The following is a 15777-nucleotide window of genomic DNA, read 5'->3' on the forward strand; positions in this document are numbered from 1 at the left end:
GATATTGTCATTGTAAACATTACAATGGGTCAACTATACCCTAAGAAATTTTAAAATTGATATAGATAATTTTTAATTAATCACTTTAAAATCGATATGGTAATTTTTAATTAATCATTTTAAAATCGATACAATGATTTTTAATTGATCTTTTTAACTTTAACATTAATTTAAAATTTCACTGATGGATGTGCACATCTTAAGCTATAACTTAATTTTCTCATTGATATAAAAAATATATTTTCAATCAGCGAAAGATTTACCACTTACTACTTTACAACAATATTACATAACCCTCTTATTGTCGCCTATTTTCCCATCAACTCAATTGAAAAGCTTTTGTAAATTCAAGGCACCTTACAGATAAAAGAAAAATAATATAACAATCAAATGTAAAGTGCAACTAAGAGGATACAATTATAGATGGATATTCCTAATTAAATTGAGATTCCAAAGGGTACCACAGTGCATATTCTTCTTAAAAAAATGTGTAAATAACCCCTTAATATGCGAATATCCCAAAATTCATAAATAATCCCAAAATATGTGAAAATAATTTCTATTAATTTAAAGAGTATACAATAAGGAGCGTGAAAAGAGCCTTTTATTTCATAAATCAACTAAGAGGATACAATTACAAATAACTTTCACTAATTAAACTCAGCAAAGGGTACCACATTGCACATTTTTCTTTAAAAAAAAATTGTAAATAAGGCCCTGAAATATGGGAATACCCAAAATTTACAAATAATCTCAAAATATGTGAAAATGATTTCTATTAATTTAAAGAATATACAATATGCATGTTGAAAAGAGTTTTTTTTTTTCCTAAATAGCTAAACAATAATGAATTATGAAATCCATGTGTCTAACCCAAAATACTTTGTTTCTACTCTAGACATGTGCCCACACTTCTCCTACAGAGGGCGAAGATCTTACTTGCAAATCATAACAAAGAACAACCATATAAAAATGAAAATGTGGAGAGAAATGGCAAATAAAAAGTTTCCAATACTTGCAAATGAGGGTGGATGCAATAAGTCTATTGGTGGGTAATATTCATAAATAAATTATCCCACAACATTCTCACTTTCACTCACTCTATTGGCCTTGAATTGAAGCCCTAACAAAACTTAAAGTTAGAAATATCTTTGAAGTGTTAAGGCCTGAATGGAATCCCTAACACAATTTTTCTTTGTAAGGCTTGCTAGTAAAAATCTGCATTGATGGAATGTAATCCTGTGACAGTCGGACATTAAAGAAATTGGCCAATAAGATTGAATTCTTCTATCTAACGAAAGTTTTACTTTTACAATCCCTTATTGCACTCACTACTCTTCAACTAAATTATTATTTTGAGAAAAAGGGAAATTTCAATAGACGTTTGTCTTTAAATAGGCTAAATTTTAAAAAAAATTCCACTGGAAAAACCATGGGTTTCCAAATCCCTAAAAACCACTAATGTTTCCAGGACATGACAGGACAGGGCAACACAACACCTCTTCTATACTGGATTGGATAGTTCCTCTCAATGAAACTAGTAAATATTTGAATTAATTATTTTAATGATGATGATGATTAATATCCACTAAAACCAATATGGTTTATCCTATTGAAAAATATGTAACTAGGTTCAATATTCATAAATGTACTTTTGATTTTTGTATATTGTAAAAAAATAAAAAATTGTTATTATTCTTTTGGAGCATGGGTTTAACGCTCAAGGTATTTTATTTTATAGGTCAAACACCCATTAAGTTCTTCTAAGGTTTGTTATATGTCAAGAAGTAAAAATAGTTATTTTCATAAGTTGAAGACCCCATCGGGCACATTGTAACTTGTAAATAAAATTATTTTTATCCTTAAATGTGTCAAAATACCCTTCAAGACCAAGTCGGCCTGACAGTTGGCAAGTCGACCTAATTTGAGGAGTAGCATCCACCTTGAGAAGCCTATATAAAGGAGGGAACTCAACCTCCTTGGAATACATTCATCACTCACTCATTCAAGTGACAAAGGAAGAAGAAGAAGGTAGTGAAGAAGGAAGAGGACAAAGGAGACATGTCTTTGGGCTATTTCTCTCTCACACATGCAAAGGAAGGCTAGGGTTTCTGCAACTGATCTAGGTTTTTCTTTTGCAGGTTTGATCTTGAAGAAGGAAGGGAAAGAAGGTCAATGAGGGTCACAATAAGCCATTCTCAAGCTCCAGAAGGAAGAGAAAATTCAAGTGAAGGTCTAAGGAAGCCTTGGGAGGCCAAAAGAATCTCACATATGTGGTAACAACTACTTCTTGAGGGATGAAAATTTCATACCTGCAATAGAGGCCGAAATTCTGCAGCTAGATGTCGAAGTTGTTCTACTGGAAGAGATTTGACTGGGTTTGGCTTGAAAAAAGGAAGCACATCATCCGGAAGGGTTGGACTTGGTCTTGGAGGGTATCGGTCTTGGTCTATCAGTCTTGGTATAGAGGGTATCTATAAGAAGAGAAGAGATTTGTAGGTTTTCCTCTCAAGTGGAGAGGTTTTGGCCCTTGCTTGCAGCCTATATTTTGTGTTATCATTCTTCTTGTTTTGGTATTTGTTTGATGATACAAAAACATAATAATAAGAAAAGAAGCTAAATAAGTAAGAAAAGTAAAAAGACATTACAAGCAATTATAATAAAAGAGAAATCACTATATCATTGCCCTAATAGATTTCTCAACATATCTGACCTTAAGAAAGTAAGAGATTAATTGAGATTCTTTAATATTTTATTTCTATGATAAAAAAGAAGGGAGATAAATGTACCTATATCGTCATAGTTTTGCTTACTTAACAAGTCATGAAGGTTGGTAGTGTGGCAAATATTATGAATATTAGAACAAATGTGAGTAAGAGAAGGGCAATCCAAGAGAAAGTGTTTTTCATCTTCAATACTCATAGCATTGCAAAGATGACAAACTCTTTAGTCCCAAGGTGTTTTTGGAATTGAACAACGCCCAAATTCACCTTGAAACTCATGAGAATTAGTTTGTATCTTGGCAATACTCATTTTCTTCTTAGCATTGGCCAAGTCAAAAAGATAACTCTAGTTCTCAAGATTTGGGTTGATTACCTCCTTACAATATCTTAGCTTCCTCTTTCCCTCTAAATCCATATCATTCCACAACTTTTCATTAAATTTGGAAGTAATAATATTCTTAATATTATCCTTATTCTCCATTAGCCCTCAAGTGGTCTAGCTAACACTAGGCATCCTTATGCCAGCCTCCCTTGAGTTAGAGGTGGGGGTTTTGGCTAGAGTTAGATGTGGAGCCTATTGTCTTCCATTGTTGTATAGCTTCTTCTTATACATGAGATACCTAATCATAGTCATGCTTTCAATGGGGGAAAGGCTAACTTCAATCAAGAGGATATAGTAGGGAGTATTTCCTTTAATCTTGAGGTTTTAGGTTATAAATTTCTTTCGGGTTAGCTCAATATTCCTCCAAAAATCTCTAGATATACTGCAACCCCAAAACTCACATCCATATAAAATAATAGGGGTGACTAGAGTCTCAAAGAGGAACCTTTTTTACTCCATACCCAAATATCTATCGACTTACAATTGTTTTCAAGCCCATAATAAGCTTTCTAGCCCCCAATAATTACTTTCTCAATGTTATAATTCTAGTTGAGTTGATGATGAATGTTGATTCCTATATACTTGAATGAAGAAGCTTTCCCCAAATAGTTATTATCATAAATGAAATTATCACATTTATCTTTTTGGATTTGATTATCATGACCTTAGTCTTATCGATATAAACAATCATACCCATCTTGGAGAATTCTTAGCTACTTGTCAAGATCATCCTAGCTCTTGGCTAGAAGAACGATATCATCAACATAAAGGAGAAGAGTAATGACTATACCAGTGATCCTGGGGCTATGACATCCTGCAACTTCCAAACATTCTTCTAGCATATAATTGCAAATGCCAAAAAGGGTAGGGGATAGAGGGCACCCTTGCTTAACTCTGATATTGCATTTAATTTCTTCTGATGAACCCTCATTGGTCCTGAGCTTGGAAAGAACATTGTTGTATAACCTAGTCACAACAAGCCTCAACTCAAGAGAAACCATTATCTCTTCTAGCCTCTCCCATAGCTTATCTCGAGGAATTATGTCGAAATATTTTCTTAAGTCAAAAAAACAACAAAAGAGATTAGTTTTATTTTTGCGACATTCCTTTGCAAAGATCCTAAGAGTAACAAGATGGTCTATAGTTGAATAATGTCTCTTAAATTTTATCATGGATTTCAAGCCAAAGGCTAATATTTTTTTTCAAAATGAGTCCATATAGTTTGGCTAAAATGTGGCTAATCATAATGGTCCTATAGTTCGAGAGAATGTTTTTATCCCCACTTTTAAAGATAGGCACAATAAGGTTTTGCATCCAAGGCTTAGGGAAGCCTTTTTTTACAACCAAATTGAGAAATTTTTGTATATGAGAGATGAGGATAGATCTTCCCATTTTGAAAAGTTTAGTTTGGTAGCCCTCAATATCTCTAGTTTTCCCATTAGTGAGTTGCTTAATCGAAAACTCCACGTCTTCCAAAAAAAAGATATCCTCCCCTATAGGAGTGTTCGAAATGGTGTCCACAGTGTCAGGGGAATCATTGAGATTCTTAAGATTGATATCCCAGTTCTTTAAGGGGATCAAATTGTTTTCTTTCATTTTACGAGTAAGAATATTCCTCCAAAACTTCATAGGCTCAACTTTAAAAAGGTGAAGAAGATGCCTTTGCCTCTTATTCATATAGGATATTTTCTTCCTTTTGATAAGAGCTTTGTACATATTTATGTTTTCAAGATTTACAGATTCATTAGGAGCATACTCTCTAATTGTTTTCCTAGAAATTTTACAATCATTATCATACCAAGGGTTGGAAGTTCTATTATTATTTTTACAAGACACCTCGGTAGAGAACTTGATAATGGTAGTAGAAAGGATTGTAGTAAAATTGTGGTAGATGTGATCAATTTTATCAGTATATGTCAAGAATTCTAAATTCCTTTTTAAGTCCTTTAAGAAGAGATTCAATTTATTCGGTCATAACAAATGTGCCTTTGGCTCTTACAATTATCTTGTATGTGTTTGGTGTGCATATCAACTTTTAGAGTTAAGGCTAGAGGTTTGTGGATAGGATCAGGCTCCTAGTCATTTAGGAGGTCGAAATTTACAATACGGTTGAGAACATGGGTATCAGATCTCGCATAATCCACAACACTACTATCAAGCCCATGAATGCAAGTCGCTTTGCTAGAGGTTGGCCATATATTAATTCCATTATAAATAATCAAGTCTTGGGAAATACATAGTTTGATTAGCTCAATACCAAATAAGTTTTCGGTTATGTCTTCAGAATTTCTTTTAAATCTACTTGCTAAGTCAAAGTCCTCATCTAGCTAGAGGGGATTATGGTGAGAGTTATTATATCATGTTCTAAGGTATTGAACTGACGGTTCTTATCGAGGTTGTTAAGTTATATTTTGAATTAAAAATAATTACAACATTATAATTCTTATATAATATTAATTTATCAAATTAATTAAAATCATGAACGTTTAAATTTTTAATAATAATAATTATTATTATTTTATATATTTTTGTACATTTATAACAATTATTTTAAATATTAAAAATAATTATTTATTATAATTAATTTTCTTAAAATTAATTTAAATAATGAATGAATTCAATATTATATATTAAGCTACCTTGATGGGGGCACGTGCTCATGAGGACAGTTGAGTGACAGATAGCACCCGCATGGAGACATGCTAGTTTATATACGACAAAGTGGTGGGAGGGAAGGCATGTTGCTCCCTCATAATGTAACTCTTAATTGGCAAGCATGTGAACGTTTGCGCTAGCGGCAGTGTAAAAGGAAATTTTCAATGGACCAGGGAGGTACCTGGTTGGGTCATTCTACGAACAAACCACTTGAGCAAACAAGCCATGTGGATTATGTAGGCTATCAATGGGAGACACAAAGGAAAAATTATGCATGCAACCCATGGCATAGGAAAGGAATTAGGAGCCTCCCGGAGGACGGTGCGAGCTTGGACTCCAAGAGGGTGCAACTCCGGTGGTCGGTGCTCTTGTCTCTCACTTCTGGTTAGTTTTATCATGTTCTGGTATGATCCGTCTGTTGGGAGGTTTTTCCCCATTGTTCAGTGTGTTGGGTTTTACGGGAAGTGGGTTGGGAGCATGCTCTGGGTGTTGTCATTAACAGGTGGTTTTACTAAGGTTTTTCTTTGGTCTGGTGGACTGCGAATGGAGTTTTGCGGGGTTTCTTGCAGTTTCTAGGCTCCTTTTTAATCTTTTCTTTCTGGAAAATGCTATACTTTGTGCATTAGGGAATTAATCCTTTAGAGTATGTATATGTGCTTGAAGTGCAAACTGCGTTATCACCTGGGGTGCCTGGAGTAACCTGGGGAGTTACGAATGTTGACAAAGCTTCATCCTGGTGAGGGGACTCTGGCAAAGATGGAATTATCAATTGTTGGCAAGGTGAGAAGAGTTGTATGTATGGTGTTCGAGCTTAAAAAGGCACCTGAAGTGCCAGTGGAGTGATGTCTAGTGGGAGGTGGGAATTCTCGGCCTTGTGAGTGGGTGGCAGTTCCAGGGGGGATCCTTTGTTCAATTCCTTTCAGTATTGGCAGAGGTGGATGTATAAAGGGTAAGGATCATCCTCTGTGAATGTTGTAGTGGTCGCGGTGATGTTGGGAGGGCAGGAGCCCAATTGTTGTTGTATGTGATTGTTGGCTTCCTGGGGTTTCCTATGCTGTAGGGGGAACCATGATACTCGCTCTGAGATCCTCCCACATGGACAAGGGTCCTCCAACATCGCCTAGTCCCAAAATGAAATCTAGTCGAGGGGGTGCTATGGTTGTTTGTGGTCATGGAGGTGGCAGTGTTTCAAGTGGCATTCATGCCCATGGAGGTGGCAGTGTTTCAAGTGGGAGTCATGCCCATGGAGGTGGACCAAATAGGAGTGGTGACAGTAGAAGAGTGGCTAGGCATGATCGAGGTCATGGGGGTTCTCAGCGTCGTAAGGCTCCATCCAGGTCTACAAGACAGTTTGTGTAGGAAATGTTGGAGGCTCAAGATAGGATATGTTTGGAGGAGAACGAGTTAATGATGAAAGCTCTTCAACAACAGTAATATTTCCAAATCCATCTTCGTGAGTAAGTGGTTGTGGTGTGGCACGACCAGACTCTTCTATCGGCCAAGATGGATAAATTGGAGGCATAGATGACTCATCTGGAACAACATACAGGTTGCCAATTCCACCCTCCTCCCCCACGAGGACAGGGCCCGACAATCCACCGTCCATGACTTCTGATGAGTAGCTATGATGACTTTAGTGCTATGCATTTTGTAGGTATTTTGGTGCTTTTGGCCTAGTAGGATATGGATGACAGTGCTAAGTATATTTTGGATATTTTGTAATGGTTTGTTATCGATGGACAACAAACCTGGTCAGGGTGAAACCACTAGTTTTTTGTTATGCTATGTAAACTTTTTTTATAATTAAAAGAAAGTCTGATTCACAATTTTTTTATTATTATATATTAAGCTTTTCATTACGATTATTTACAAATTCACAATTTTTTATTATAAGTTATTTTATTGGTATTTATTTAAAAATGTTTAAACTAACTCTTACAACTTAATCAAATTATGATGCAAACATTGTAAGTGCGTGAAAAAATCTCTCTATTGTAAGTGAATGCCTCATTCTCATGATTTATCCATGGCTAGTTAAAGGAATTTATTGTCGAAATTTGAAACACACTATTAACAAAATAATTTGCAGATTTGTCTATTTTCCTTTTTGGCTAAAGTAAGAATTTATTCAGGAAATCAACATACATACCCCATCTTCCACATAGTCAAAGCTCCACACAATGAAACATAATAATAACATATTAACATTAATTTCCCTATTCACACCCCATTCTCCCGAAAATACCCTGTCCTAATTTCATCCATGCTGGATAAAGTTCCCAATATAAAAGCTCGGCATAGTAAAAAACTCGCACAATGAAACATAGTAATATTAATTATTATGTTCTCTCGCACATACCTTATCCTCCGCAAATATTCAATTCTAACACCAATGCTCAGAGTAATAACACATTGTCAGAGCACCCACGAAAACCCTTATTCTCCCACACATACCCCGTTTTCTAGATTTTTTATCGCCTGATGTTTTTCCTCTGATAAATAGAAAAATCATATACTTCCAATATAACGCAAATGCATATGTGCGACATTTCACAAAAAATTCATTGTGCGCAAAAATCTCACAAATTAACATTAATACTTTAACACTAATTTCCCTATACACGGCCCGTTCTCCCATACAAACCCCGTCTTCTACACAGTAAAAGCTCCACACAATAAAAATTAACACTATTAATTATTATGTTTTCCTGCACATATCCTATCTTGCGCAAAGACTCATAGCTCTAAAATCATATCTTTACGTAACTGATCTCTTGCACATACTTCATCCTCCGCAAAACAAAAGCTTTTAACATTAATTCCGTCCTTGCCGAATAAATTTCCCTATGCACCCCCATTCTCCTACACATACCCCATCCTCCGTAAACATTCATACGATATATGATATATGATCTGGAAATTTGTAAAAGTATCTCCACACAATGAAAAATTAAGTGAAGATTTGTGTAGTGCTACCCCCCCCCCCCCCCCCCCCCCCCCACACACCAAAGGGCCTGCAACCGCATCAATTCTATCATCATTGGGAAGAGAAGCATAATAATGTCAATGTTAGTGTCAGAGCACTCACCGGTGGAATGACCACTTAAAAAAAAAAAAAAAAAATTAATCAATTGTCAGACATTGACAAATACAAAAAATAAAGCACTCTCCACTAGGAGAATTATGTCCTGTCGGAAGTATGCCAATCGAAAATTAGAAAGAAGATTTGGAAAAAAATAGAAAATTATTTTTAAATTTACGGAAAATGGAAATATTTAGCATTTTCCCAAAACTTTGGTTAAAATTGTAAAAAAATAGCAGAATAATGCACAGTCAATGTAATTTGACCATGAGGCAGTTGTTATAGTCCCTGGCAAGGCAAGGACTAAAAAACGTGAAAGAGACTTGACTTCTAGGCCATTTTCCTCACTTTTACCTTGATTGAAATGTAGGTATTATTCAAGGCTCTTCTTTATTACAATCAATTTGAAATGGGATATTTTATAATGTGTCAAATTTTATTTTATTTCATCAAAATTGTATACTTGTAAGAGGCAGGTTTGAAATCTTTTCTAAATGTTTTTAAAACTGATTAAGTAATGATAAAATTAAAAATTCACTTTTTATTCCAAAAATGGCATTATTAATAGAGTAAATTTCTTGAGGGTATTACAAATCAATAGCTTTGAAAAAAGTTATTATTGAGTCAAGAGGTTCATTATACAACTCAATATGAGGGCAATGTGTAATTTCATCCGTACTCAAATTGGAGTTCACACGTGTCCCTTTTAAAATTAAAATAAAATATTCTTTAAATTAAAAAATAATGTCAACTATTCCTTGATTGGGGTACGAGCCAGGAAGGATTTCATCGTGGGTTTCCCACCAGCATGGCTAGAAGATTAAGGGTAACAAATTATGGTGGGTGGTGTGGCCATCCCATCACATGCAATTGCATGTGCAATGGCATGGAAAAGTACACAGGTGTAATGGAGGATAGATCTTCCTCAAGGAAAAATCTTGAAGGGTGGAGGAAGTTGGTTTATAGGTATCACTTCTACTGTTGTTTGGAGATAATTTTTAACCTTTCTGAGAGGTGGGAAGCAGGGATAACGACCGGACTAGAGGAGGATCGACATCCATCCAACTTCAAGATGACCTGGGTAGGACAACAAGGAATAGACGCTTATGGGTATGTTACATTTTCCTTTCCCCTCGTGTTTATTCTTATGTATCACTTAGATGATGGCGAGTTTTGCAAATGGTTAATTGCCTGGCCTAAGAACTGACAAGTGATATTTTGTTATGTCTGGGATTGGGTTTCTATAGATTGTTATCTTTTGTCTCTCTACCATCCTCAGTCTGTATTTATTTATTTATTCTAGAGAAAGGCTTGAAATTGGAGTTGTGGGCCTATTCTTTTCTTGTCGGGTCGAATTTACGATGCCTACATTAGGGAGGATGGGGTTTTTATGATTTTTTTATATGGCCCTCAGATGTATTTGGAAAAGGTCAGATTTCGGGCTGGAGGGCCAGTTTATGGAGCCCATCTAAGGGCTAGGAATCACCTCAGGTGAGATCCTCTCCTTACCCATGAAACTGAGGTCATAGAGGTGAGTTTGTGACACCCACTTTTAGATGTTTTTTTAATTCTCCAGTTTATGGTATGCTTTCTTGTAAATTTTTTGAACACGGATTGGGTTGGAGAAATTGTTTGGTTAATGAGATTTCGTATCTTATAAGGTTCAATGCTATCACAATTTGTTGTTTTTCCTTTTGCTAATGGAATGTTTACATGCTTAGCATTTGTTGAAGACTCCACCCAGAATCTTGACTGGGGTACAAGATTTTGATCAACCTCTGGCAGTTGCCCTTCAAGATAGAGCTTTAAGGACACAAAGAATTGTTGTATAAGAAAGGATGTGGCTCATTTAGGTCTGAGGCTCCATAACAACACCAACCCCAATCAAGGTTGAGGCCAATGTAGGGAGGTGACCAGCGGAGGTCGAGGTGATGGTCAATGTCGAGCTGATAGAGGGAGGTGTCCAGGAGGTGGGTCACTCGTAGAGGTGGTGGAAACTACCATATATAAAGCATCATCCTCAAACCTAGTAGCCTCCAGGATGGAAGAGTTGGAGCAAATGTTGAATTCTAAACCAGAGCTGAGCATGGTAGAGTTAGTGCGAGACTGGGGTAATATTGTGGTAGGCTTGGGACATACTAGATGGAAGGAATCTATACACTTAGACATTGATTCTATATTGGAGAATGAAGACCCTCATGGCCAAAGTTATGGTAGCGGCGCCAAAAGACCCCTTGCAATCATAGGGAGAGCTAGCCTTGCTCCATTGAGATATATAACAACTGAATTTTGGTATGAATCAAGTGAATGGGTGACTAGAAAGAATTGAAATGCACATCCCATGCATTCCTCTGTTGGCCCAGCAGGGATCCATGACAAAGGATCCAACCTATATTGATTTGTCTGATGATTAGTGTTTCTTACTTTTAGCTAGCAGCCTTTATGAATTGTCAAGATAATGATAGAGGCCAACATGATATCTTAATGTTTTTAGCTTTTCAAGACTTGATAAGGAAATTTAAATTTTGGTTAGGTATGACTCCACTAGATTGTCAACGAACTTGGTTTCCCTATGGGAAAGTTGATACCATATGGTTCTTTTTTGAACTTGCATGTACAATCTGCCTTTTGAAAGAAATAGAAGGACCCAAAGCTGGCTTACAAAAAAAAATGTTGACTTTGAATCTTTTTACTTTCAATTACTTCTCTCTGCACATTGAAATATTTTATTACAGTGCATATATATGTTTATGTTTTTTCTAATGTTGATATTAAAATTAATTAGGTAACATGGACATTAATATTTCATTGTGCAAAGAGAAGAGGTAATTGAAAGTAATATTGAAATGTATTTAAAAATATATTTAAAAAACCTTTAATGTGCACAATATAATCCATAAATACAATCTCTCAATGGTCATTTCAATTAACTTATTTCAATATCAACAATTTACATATTATATATGCTTTAAAATAATAATAATAATAATAATAAAATGTCTAGATATCATATAAAGTAATTGGACAATTAAATTCTTATTGTTATAACATTTTAAGTATTCTTATTTTACATTTTGACTTTTTATTAAGGGAAATTTCTGAATGGATCAAATATTTGTTGGATTTGCATGCTTAAGTTATTTTATTCCATATATTCAAGGGATTTTCAAGAGGTTGAGTCCATTTATGCATTATGTGTGCATGTGTGTGTGTGCGTGTGTGTGTGTGTCTCTCTCTCTCTCTATATATATATATAGAGAGAGAGAGAGAGAGATTCATCTTAACCATCATATGTCAAGTCCCTACACGGGTACAATCTTTGGAGGTGTAAATTTTTTAAGTTTTGCACTTATGGGCATCTCAAGAGATTTAATCCCTCTCAACGTTGATCCATGGTTAAGATAATTAATCCATACTAGAAAGGAATGTTTTGGATATGTCAATTTTACTATAAAACTACCAAAAAAAAATATCATGTTAAGTATTTTTCATTCACATACACGTATAAGGATCTACAGATTTTTTGAAAATTTATAAAAACACAAAACCATAATTTTAATAGCTAATTGATATATGAAAAAATACTAAATAACATTAAAAGAATTATATTCTATTATATTGTAAAATTTACTCATACTTATATATTTTTAATATAATTTTTTGTAATATAAAAATTAATTAAGGTAACTAAAAGTTACATTATTATAAAAATTACAAACTAAACACATTGAATTGAATTTAAATTGTACCTTGAATATAAATATGACAATGAAAATTTTAGAAAAAAAATATGTTACATCTTGTTCTTTTCTTCTTCTATTCATAATGGAATATAAAAATAAACCCATTGAATTTAATTTAAATTATAGCTTGAATAAAAGTGTGAGAATGAAAAAGGCAAAAAAGTACACTTTGCTTTCCTCTTTACATATTCATAATGGAATATAAAATAAATGTTATAATGGAATATATAAAAAAATGTTAACTAATTACGAAGCAAATAAACATTCTGCGCTATGATACATGCTACTACGAAGTGCTTTGCTTCGCTACTTTGCACACACAGTTGATTGCTCTACATAAGTCAACAAATCAACTATGAAACAAAAAAGCATTTCAATGAGTCTAATATTTCTTTGTATCTTGCATTTTTCATCTTGAAACAAAAAAATCATTTCAACGAGTCTAACCTTTCTTTGTATCTTACATTTGAAAATGAAAAAAGGAAAAAATAAAATGACCTCTTTGTTAAAGCTTTCATTTTCAGTGTTTCTTCAATGTACATCCTGGGGTTATTTTATGCTTTTTATGGTAATATAATTTTTTTTCCAATTAATTGTTTTATTAAAAACATATAAATATAAGTAAATTTCACAATATATGATTGTATTTGCAGGGTATAACTTAAAATTGTTAAAATTGTTTATATTTAGTAAATAATTGGTTTCTTTTAGATTATTCTAAGTGGCTTAGGTTTTTTTTTAATAATGGTTATGAGTCACATGCATTAAGCTATAATAATAAGTTTTCTTATTGTTTTAAAATATTATAACTATATTTTATGAAACATGCTTAGTTCGAAAATACTCAATTTAATTATTTTAATTAAATTTTGGGAATTTTGGTTTTTTATTAGCGATACAAGTTTTAACCAAATTATATTCTTTTATTGTTTAAATTATAGTTTTAAATACAGAAACACTCTCATAACAAACTTTAAAAACAATAAAATTATATAAATTAAATATCTAAATTATTAACCATCAAACAACTAAATTGGTTTCACTTATAATGTATCATTTTAATTATAATCATTCAATCCCAAATGAACTGAAATTTACTCTCCATTGACACCCCCTCCACTACCTTCTACCATTACCACTGCAATGGCTTCATGTTGCCCACCACCTCTTCATCACCTCCCACCACTGGCCTTGCAATCTCCTCCCACTTGCCCATCTGCACTGGCTTCAAGATGCCCACCACATCTTCATCTTCCGCCACTAGCCTGCAATCTCCTCCCACCTGCCCATCTGCACTGGCTTCATGTTGCCTACCACCACTTCATCACCTGCTACCACTGGCCGCCCAATCCCCTCTCACCTGCTTCCGTTGCTATCAACGTTCAACAGCCACGAACTAAGCCGACTTAAGTCGTTGCGCTAGTAATGTCACTCTTCTGAAGTAAGTAGTAATAAAGATGGAGTACGAAATAGTGAGGACCTGCTCGAAAGAATATCCATAGTAGTTAACAAATCAAATCAATAAAGGAGAGATTTTAATGGTATCTCTGTGAATAACCTCCCTCTCTGAGGTTCTAACCACTATTTATTATCTCAACTCAACAACTCCGGATCGGCGTCCTGATTGAACGCTGACAGTTTGACCAGCACGTCGGAATTGGCCTCCTACATGACTGGTCTCCCTGCTGCATGTATCTTACGTGTCCCGAATCCGATCTCGTGCCTCTCAGCTTGTTGCGCTGACTGATTCCCAGGACCGCGGGCTATCCATTGAAAGCGGTGGCCATGGCTCGAAATGCTCATGTATCACACATATTGCTCATGGTTTCTCGAGTGGTATATGAAGGTTTGAGCGTATGATTGGCGAAACCTTGAAGAATAGTTACGGAAACTAATTGGGAAAATTTGATAGCTTGCATTTAAGGTTAGTTTGTATAATGGATATCCCCTTAAGCATAATTAAGGAAACCATTTAAGGTTAGTTTGTATAATGGACAGGCCCTTGAAGTATAGTTACTGTGGAAAATTTGACAGCTTATATTTAAAGCTAGTTTGTATGAAAAACAGCTTGCATTTAAGGTTAGTTTGTATAAAAAATAGGCCCCTCTGTACACAAACTAGTCAACCCCTCCAAAGAATCCATTCCCGTCCTTTGAGCTACAACATAGGGTCTATTCATGGAGTTGTCTAAACAAGGTTTTATAGTATGATTGGGAAACCTTGAAGTATAGTTGGTTAAACTAACTAGGAAAATATTTCAACTTGCATTGTATAATGGATAAGAGCCTCTGTACCCTCCCTCCAACATTGAAGTCGGTGTCTCCCAAGAATCCATTCCCATTCTTTGAGCTACAGCGTAGGGTCTATTTATGGAGTTGTTTTAACAGGGTTATTGCTAAAAAACAATAGCATAATTCTGAGAAAAATTGAATTTTAAAAAAAACCAATTATAATTATTAAGCTTCAAACTTTTTAGTGATAAGTTTTTTATAATATTAAATCCATTTTTATTATTAAATATTCTTATAATCAAATTAAAAAAAAACAAACAAAAAACAACTACTAAAATTGTTACCTCTGTACACAACGCCCTATTCATGTGGTTATCGAGTATCACTATCAACCCTTCATGCAGCAAGCCATTCCATTGCATCTCATTCTCCTATAGGAGAGTGAAATCTCAGCTGGTTACAAATTTAGAATTTATATACCGATCTTATATATAGTGACTGTATATATGGATTTAGTAGCTTGAAAAACCTTCAAGGGCACTTGTTGTGCAAGGATTACCCAACAAGCTTGTGATTTCAATAAATTGCTGCCAGATTTTAGAGAAATTTGATTAAAAAACCAATTGTAAAAACTTCCAAAAAATCACATTAAAAACAATTTGAATTTAAACAAATATAAATATAATCACATGTATATACAACATAACTGCATTTAATATCTTATTGTCAAATAAATAAACTCTGCTATCTATTCTGGATTTTCTGTCATTTCAATTCATAATCACAACTAATATTAATAAAAAAAATGTATAAAACAACAAATATATAATTAAATTTTAGAGGTACCAAAATTCAATAGTAAATATATACATATATACAGTCTCACTACCAAACTATCTATTTTCAACCGAAATCACGAGGAGCATCGAGATTCTGATATTTTTATTGGAGTATCATAATT

The sequence above is a fragment of the Pinus tabuliformis genome, chromosome X, assembly GCF_031772625.1.
Source record: "Pinus tabuliformis cultivar Carrire ecotype Pingquan chromosome X, CPIR1, whole genome shotgun sequence".
NCBI lineage: Eukaryota > Viridiplantae > Streptophyta > Pinopsida > Pinales > Pinaceae > Pinus > Pinus tabuliformis.